The 7,783-nt window shown below is 37.0% G+C and overlaps 1 pseudogene; it reads right to left on the minus strand.

The window, feature by feature from the left end:
- Nucleotides 1-200: 200 nt before the first annotated feature.
- On the minus strand, nucleotides 201-842 carry LOC148575178 (secreted RxLR effector protein 161 pseudogene; annotated as a pseudogene).
- Nucleotides 843-7,783: the final 6,941 nt, after the last annotated feature.

Genomic DNA, 7,783 nt, shown 5'->3' on the forward strand with positions numbered 1-7,783 from the left:
CAATAGTAATTAGCCATCTATCAAATTAAATTAATAGATTTTGTTTCTACTGGTCAAATTATTAGTAACTAATAATATATTATATATATTTCACACACCAACATTCTCCCTTAAGCTAGGACTGTATATGTTATACATGCCTAGCTTACTACACAAGATTTCGAATGGTCCTGGAGGTAATAACTTAGTCAAAACATCTGCTATCTGTTCCTGGAAGGAATTAGTATTAACTTTAGGCTTCCATCGTGTACTTTCTCCCTGACCTTGTGGCACTCGATCTCTACATGTTTCGTTCTTTCATAAAATACAGGATTGGATGCGATATGTCTTGTTGACTGACTATCACGGAATAGTGTCATGGGCTTGACCAACGTAATTCTAAAGCTGTTCAGAATATAGATGAGCCAAATTCCTTCGCAAGTGGCCAATGCCATGGCTCGATATTCCGCTTCAGAGGAGGAGCGAGCTACGGTTTGTTGTTTTTTACTTTTCCACGAGACTAATAAATTTCCTAAGAAAAAACAATACCCAGACACGGATCTTCGAGTGTCAGGACAAGTTCCCCAATCAGAATCAGTAAAGCCTCTTAAAGACAAATCATAACTGCAATCAAATAGTAACCCTTTGGATGGAGCATGCTTTAGATATATTAAGATGTGCAGGGCAGCTTTAAAGTGCTCATCAGTAGCACAATCCAAGAATTGACTTAGCTTGCTAACAACATAGCATATGTCAGGTCTTGTATTTGTAAGGTAGATAAGTCTCCCAATAAGTCTTCTATATGGCTTAACATCCTCCAAAGGTGTACTAGTAGACTTAGAGAGTTGTGTAGAGTAGTTCATTGGTGTGCTGGTTGGTTTACAGTGCAACAATCCATACTCTTTTAACAAGTCTAAGGTGTATTTGCGTTGATATAGGGCTATACCCTTCTTACTTCATGCAACCTCCATGCCTAAAAAGAATTTGAGTTCTCCCAGGTCCTTGATTTTGAATAGAGCATCAAGCTTCTTCTTGATATGTTGAATTTCATTGATGTTGTCTCCTGCTATGACTAGATCATCTACATAGATCAAGATTGATATAAAATCTGTTTGTGTTGATTTAGTGAATAAGAAATGATCTTCCTGTGATTAAGTGTAACCGGATTGGATCAATACTGAGCATAGTTTTGAATTCCATTGGCAGCTTGCTTGTTTGAGGTCGTATGGGGATCTTTGAAGCTTGCAAAATGTCCCTGGTGGAGCGTTTAGCCCCGGAGGCACCTTCATGTAGACTTCTTCAAGTAGGTCGCCATGTAAGAATGCTATATTGATATCGAGTTGGTGAAGGTACCAGTTCTTACTTGCAGCAATGGCTAAAAGCACTCGAAGAGTTGTCATCTTAATTATTGGACTAAAAGTGTCAAAGTAATCATAACCCTGAGTTTGTGTGAACCCCTTTGCGATTAATCTGGCTTTATGCCTTTCAATGCTCCCATCAGACTTGTATTTTGTTTTAAAAATCCATTTGCATCCAATTGCCTTTTTCCCTTGTGGTAGAGAGGTGAGCTTCAAAGTGTTGCTATTCTCCAAAGCACATAACTCAGATTTAATAGCTTGTCTCCATCAATCATGAATGATTGCTTCTTCATAGGATGTTGGTTCGGGATTTGTTGTAATTGTGATTGAAAGAGCTTTGTGTGACTGAGATAAAGAATCATAGGATAGATAATTTGACATAGGATAGCTCTGAGGAGTGAACGATTAGTCATGACTTAGAGAAGTGGATGTAGACATACAATGATAATCTTCCAAATAACTTAGTCTATGCCTTTCCCTTGTAGACCTTCTCAGAATAGCACTTTCACCAGTTGTGAATTGTGTGGGAGGTGGTATATCACTTGTTATGGCATTATCATGATTTTATGATGAATGAAATGTATCATGCTCTGTGTGTGTGGGAGGGGTACTAGATGTAATATCAGGAATGATGAAATTATCTAGACTATGAGAATATGTGCTATCATTGGAAGAAGTAGTATTTTGAGGATACATAGGTAAAGTATGGCTGGAATGAGATGAAGATGCAGTGTTTTGTGAGTTAACATAAAGAAAAATATGCTCATCAAAAATGACATTTCGACTTGCAAATAACTACTTGTTATGAACATCCATTAAAAAAAACCTTCAGTGCCAGATTGTGTACCCAAATAAATGCATTTTCGTGATTGTTTGTCAAGTTTTTGTCTATGAGCAACCAAAGTTGATGCAAAAGCAAGAGACATCCAAACACTTTAAGATGTTGGATGTTCGGCATTTCGTTAAAAAGAAGCTGATAAGGGGAAAAGTTCTTATGAACAGAGCTAGGCACTCTATTAAGAATGTGAACAACATGAGCAGTGACATGCTTCCAAAAGATTTTTGGTAAGTTTGCTTTGAATAAGAGTGCTCTAGCTATGTTTAAGATTTTTTGGTGTTTTCTCTCTACCATCCTATTTTGTTGAGGAGTTTCAACACATGAGGTTTGGTGGAGGATACCCTTTGATGCATAGAACGTTACCATTTTAAATTTAGCACCATTATCAGTTCGGATGCACTTAACATTCATGCCATGTTGGAGTTTAATAAAATGAACAAAATACTCAATAAAAGATGAAGTTTTACTTTTATTTTTCATAAAGAAGACCCATGTGAATCTGCTTTTGTCTTCAACAATAGTCAAGAAATACTTGTGTCCAGTGAATGATGGGGGTGAAAACAGGCCCCGAAATGTCTATATGGACTAAATCAAACAATTTTTCTGACTTTGTTTGGCTTAAGCTAAAGGACATGCATTTTTGTTTAGCATAATGGCATGGTTCACAAGGGGTATTATTTAAGAGGCAGACAATAAAAGGATAATGTTTTTGCACTTCTAATAGCCTATTAGTAGAAATATGGCCTAGTCTATAGTGCCAAGTATCTTGACCAGTGGAGTTATTAGTAGTATTAGCAGTGATGGTTGGTGAAGTGCTGTCTGAATTTACTATATGTGCAGTTTCTGGTTGGGAGTTAGTGGAAGATGCCTCTTTATCCAAAATGTATAGCCCACCTTTTTGCTTATCATGACCAGTCATCCTCAAGGAAAGGTTGTCCTGTACCTCGCAATGTGTATTTTTAAACAAAAATTCACAATATAAGAGATCAGTGGCCTTTGAAATAGAGATTAAATTAAATTTAAAGGAAGGAACATAAAGAACATTGGTTAAAATAAAATCCTGTGATAGCACAACTGTTCCATAAATATTGGTAATTGTTTCAGTGCTATTGGGGCTTTTGATTAAAATAGGGTCAACAACATTGTAAGTTTGAAAATTTTTTAGGGAGAATGTGACATGTGTAGTAGCACTAGTGTCTATTATCCAATTATTTGGGTGTAAGGATATATGAGATGTGGAAAGCATGTAGGAGACACCCGCTGATGGTGCTATGACAGTGTTAATGGCTTGAGATTGAAGCGGTGAGTGAGGGTGATCACTTCCTTGTTGAAAAATAGCAATTAGAGCTTTCTTTTGGTCTTCAGTGAATAGGGAATCAAGGCTTTGTTTGTCTTCAATTGGGGCTGAGATGTTGTCGAGATTGTTGCTTGCATCAGGGGTATTCTCAGAAACAATAAGATTGTTGACAGTGGCAGTGCCAAATCTTCTTTGTAGATGGGGGAAAACCATGCTTATGGTAGCAAGTTTCAATTGTTTGACCAGTTTTTCCACAATGAGAGCAACTCCTCAATGATCCTCTACCTGCAACGCTTCTTCCTCTATTCGATTTGTTGTTACCGCTTCTTCCTCCACGCATGGGTGGGTTGAAATTCGAAGTGAAATCGTTAGGCTTTTTTCTACCAGCATTAATATTTACAGCATTTACCACCATCTTTTCATTTATTGTGGTCAGAACCTATGAGCTGTCTTTCTTGTTGCAAGAGCAGGGAATAGATGGAGTTTACATTAGGAAGTGGGGACATGAGCATAATTTGTGATTTAACTGTGCTGTACTGATCATTCAAACCTCTCAAGATCCGTATAGCATGCTCTTGTTCGCGATATTCTCACATAAGTTTCAACCCACACGAGCATTGTAGTTCGCAATTGTAGTTCGGGATGGGTTTGAACTCATCAAGTTCTTCCCAAATCCCTTTTAATTTGGTGAAATATGCCATAATAGAGAGGTCTCCTTGTTTCATCGGATACATCTCTTCTTGAAGTTCTGTGACACGAAAAAGATCTCCCTCATAGAACTGGTGCTTCAGATCATTCCAATGTTCAGAGGTAACATTACACCACAAAACACTTTGCAAGATATCTTTGCTCAAAGAGGAATGTATCCACGATAGCACAAAGGTATTGCATCTGTCCCAGAGTTCGAAATTGGGATCGCTTCTTTCTGGTTTTAGTAGGGTTCCGTCAATGAATCTTAATTTGTTCTTGGATTTGATGGATAACCAGACAGACTGTGCCCAAGAGTGATAATTTTGAGTTATTAATGGAGATTGGGTGAGAATCAGGCCTGGTGTTTCATTTGGATGTAGGTAGTATGGTGATGTTGGATCTTGAATCGGATTGATGTTAGTTCTTGCTACTTGTGATTGCAGGGATGCGATTTGACTCATCAATCTTGCTAATATTTGTAAGTTTGATGTAGAGAGATTCTGATTTTGTTTATTCGTGTTTTGCAAACTCGCTAGATTTTCTACTATTTCTTTGGATTTCGCCATGGAAGATGCAGAGAAAAGGGGCAAAAACTTGATTCTCTATGCACTCATTAATCTGCAACATCCACGCTTCACCGCACCATGATAAAACCCATTCGAAGCCACAAATTATGATGCAAGAGAAGAAAAAAACAAGAATGAGAGAATTAGGATTCTTATTAGATGAAAAAGATTACACCCTTTATAATGACTAAAACCCCTATTTTATAGCTTCAACTGAATCGCATGATTATAGCAGAACAAAAACTAACAGCACTATCTAGCCAATAGTCATTAGCTAGCTATCAAATTAAATTAATAGACTTTGTTTCTATTGGTCAAACTCTTAGTAACTAATGATATATTATATATATTTCACACATCAACACCAATCATAAAAGTTAACATCTATCTGGGGCACAAGACATTGAGGGTCTACTAGCCTCCAAATGACTTTTGCCTTCTCACACTCCCTGTGGCATTGTATCACCGACTCTTGGTCCATATTGCACTGTTGACACAAATCAAAATCAGTGAGGCCTCTTCTATATCTAAGGACAGTAGTTGGAAGAGCATCTTTGATCACTAGCCCAATAAGCATTTTAAACTTTTCTAGAATCTTTAAATTCTAGAGCTAAGACCAGTTAGTCCCATAATTCCATTGAAACTTTCTTTTATCAATCCAAGATAACCAGCTTTACTACTATAATCCTTATGATTATCTGGATTTCGATACTAACCAGGAGAATCATTGCACTGCTTGGAAGTAGGCAGATTCTGTAACACCCTACCACACAGAGCTTTACGCTTAAGTCGTAAAGCAGAGGTAGCGAGGTGTTATAACCTCTAAAAGAAAAGACATATATAAGTATAGTTGAAAGAATTTTGTAACTAGGAGCCTTGAAGAAGAAGCTAAGCAAAAGCAAAAATAGAAAATCGTGTCACACTCGCATGATTAATCATAAAACGGATAGGTAAGACCAAAAGAAGGCTAAAAACATGATATACAGCTCGGAGTTCCAAAATACAAATATCAAACTCCAGACTTGACCTGCGAAGCTAAGGCCGGCCAGAGTATGTAATTATATATTTATACAACCCAAAATATTACTCAAACCACAGAATAAACACCTGCTTCTTCAAGTCAACCTCTAGGAGGGACAAAATACAAAATATACATGCGGAGATTCTATATACATATATACATAGCCTAAAACAAAATATAACAGCCATAAGACAGTTCTTCGCTTGTAAGGAGGGTCTCCAGACGCTCAACAAGGTGCCTCTCAACCTGCATCTGAAAAACAATAGAAATATGTATGGAATGAGAACCGAGGGTTCTTAGTATGGTAAAGGTGCCCGCAAAGTTAATATAAAAGGTCCCAAGAAATTTAGAGACATTCCTAGAACTCCGACACTCAGATTTCAGCTTAAATATCCAACTAAACTAGAAATTAAGTAAGTTATCTAAGGTATTCAACTTCTAAATCTAACTTTAACCTAATACTTCACTTTCTGTCTCCAATCCTCCGAATCACTGGTGCGGATTTTCTAACCACAAACTAACCGGCAAGTACACCGGGTCGTACCAAGTAATACCTCAGGTGAGTGCGGATCGATCCCATGAGGATTGATGGATCAAGCAACAATAATTGAGTGATAGACTTAGTCAGGCAAACAGAAAGTAATGTTTGGGCAATATAAAAGACATTAAACAATATAAAGAATATTGAAGATAGACAGATAAATAAGTTGGGAATAAAATATGGAGAAAGCAGTTAAGGTTTCAGAGTTATCTATTTTTCCGAATTAACCTTTCTTACTAACTATTTTAATCATGCAGATTTAATTTATGGCAAACTATATGTGATCGACTAGACCCTAATTCCTTAGACCTTTCTAGTCTCCTCTAAAATCCATCAACAACCAATTCCTTGGTCAATTAATTCCAATTAGGGGATGATGATCAAATTCCAGTTTATATGCCACAAAAACTCTAATTACCCAAATATAAAAGGATTATATGTCACGTATCCCATTAAATCCAAATAATTAAAATTTAGGAGAATATGTTTTCAAGCTGTTGTTCAAGTAAAGAGCTTTTCCAAGTTATACAAGAACTCAAATAGAAAGAGGGTCATACTTTCATTCCACCCAAATTCATAAAATAAAGAACGAAAAAAATTCTTAAATATAAATCAAAACATGAATTAAAATAGAAAAGGCAATAAAATCAATCCATACAAATAGACAGAGCTCCTAACCTTAACAATGGAGGTTTAGTTGCTCATAGTTCAGAGTAGAAAACTAGGATTGTAAATTGGAATAGAATAATGTTGTAAAAAATGTTGTGTTCGAATAATGTTGTGTTGGAACCCCCTGTTGGAATCCCCTTTTATAATTAATCCTAATTAATTTAAAATCTATCTTCTAAAACTAAAATAATATCTTTTCCTAAAAAATAATATTTGAATTTAAATTAGAATTAATTAACAAGTCTTCAGTTGATGGGTGGAGACCACTCGTTTTGTCCATTCTGCAGCTTCTAATCTGTGTTTTCTGGGCTGAAAACTGAGTTAAAACAGCCCAGAAATTGCCCCCGGCATTTTTCTGCATTTTCTGCACGTGGGGTATGTCACGCGTACGCGTCGATGGTCTTCTTCGCGTGTCACGCGCACGCGTTAGTCACGCGTTCGCGTCGCTGAGCAAATCTTCAAATCACGCGTACGCGTCAGTCACGCGCACGCGTCACCATGGAAAGCTCCAAATCACGCGTACGCGTCAGTCACGCGTACGCGTCGCTCATCGCTGGTCAGCTCCTTAGTTTCTTCTCTTTCTCTGCAGAAACTCCATCAAATCCAACCAAATGCTACCTAAAATAAACAGAATTGCACAAGACTCAAAGTAGCATCCATATTGGCTAAAAGATAATTAACTCTTTATTAAACTCAACAAATTAGATTCAAATTCACTAGGAAAAGATAGGAAAGATGCTCACGCATCACAACACCAAACTTAAATTGTTGCTTGTCCTCAAGCAACCAAAATAATATAGGCTTAGGATATGAATTTGCATGAG

The sequence above is a fragment of the Arachis ipaensis genome, chromosome B2, assembly GCF_059453495.1.
Source record: "Arachis ipaensis isolate K30076 ecotype BB chromosome B2, ASM5945349v1, whole genome shotgun sequence".
In the NCBI taxonomy this organism is placed as follows: domain Eukaryota; kingdom Viridiplantae; phylum Streptophyta; class Magnoliopsida; order Fabales; family Fabaceae; genus Arachis; species Arachis ipaensis.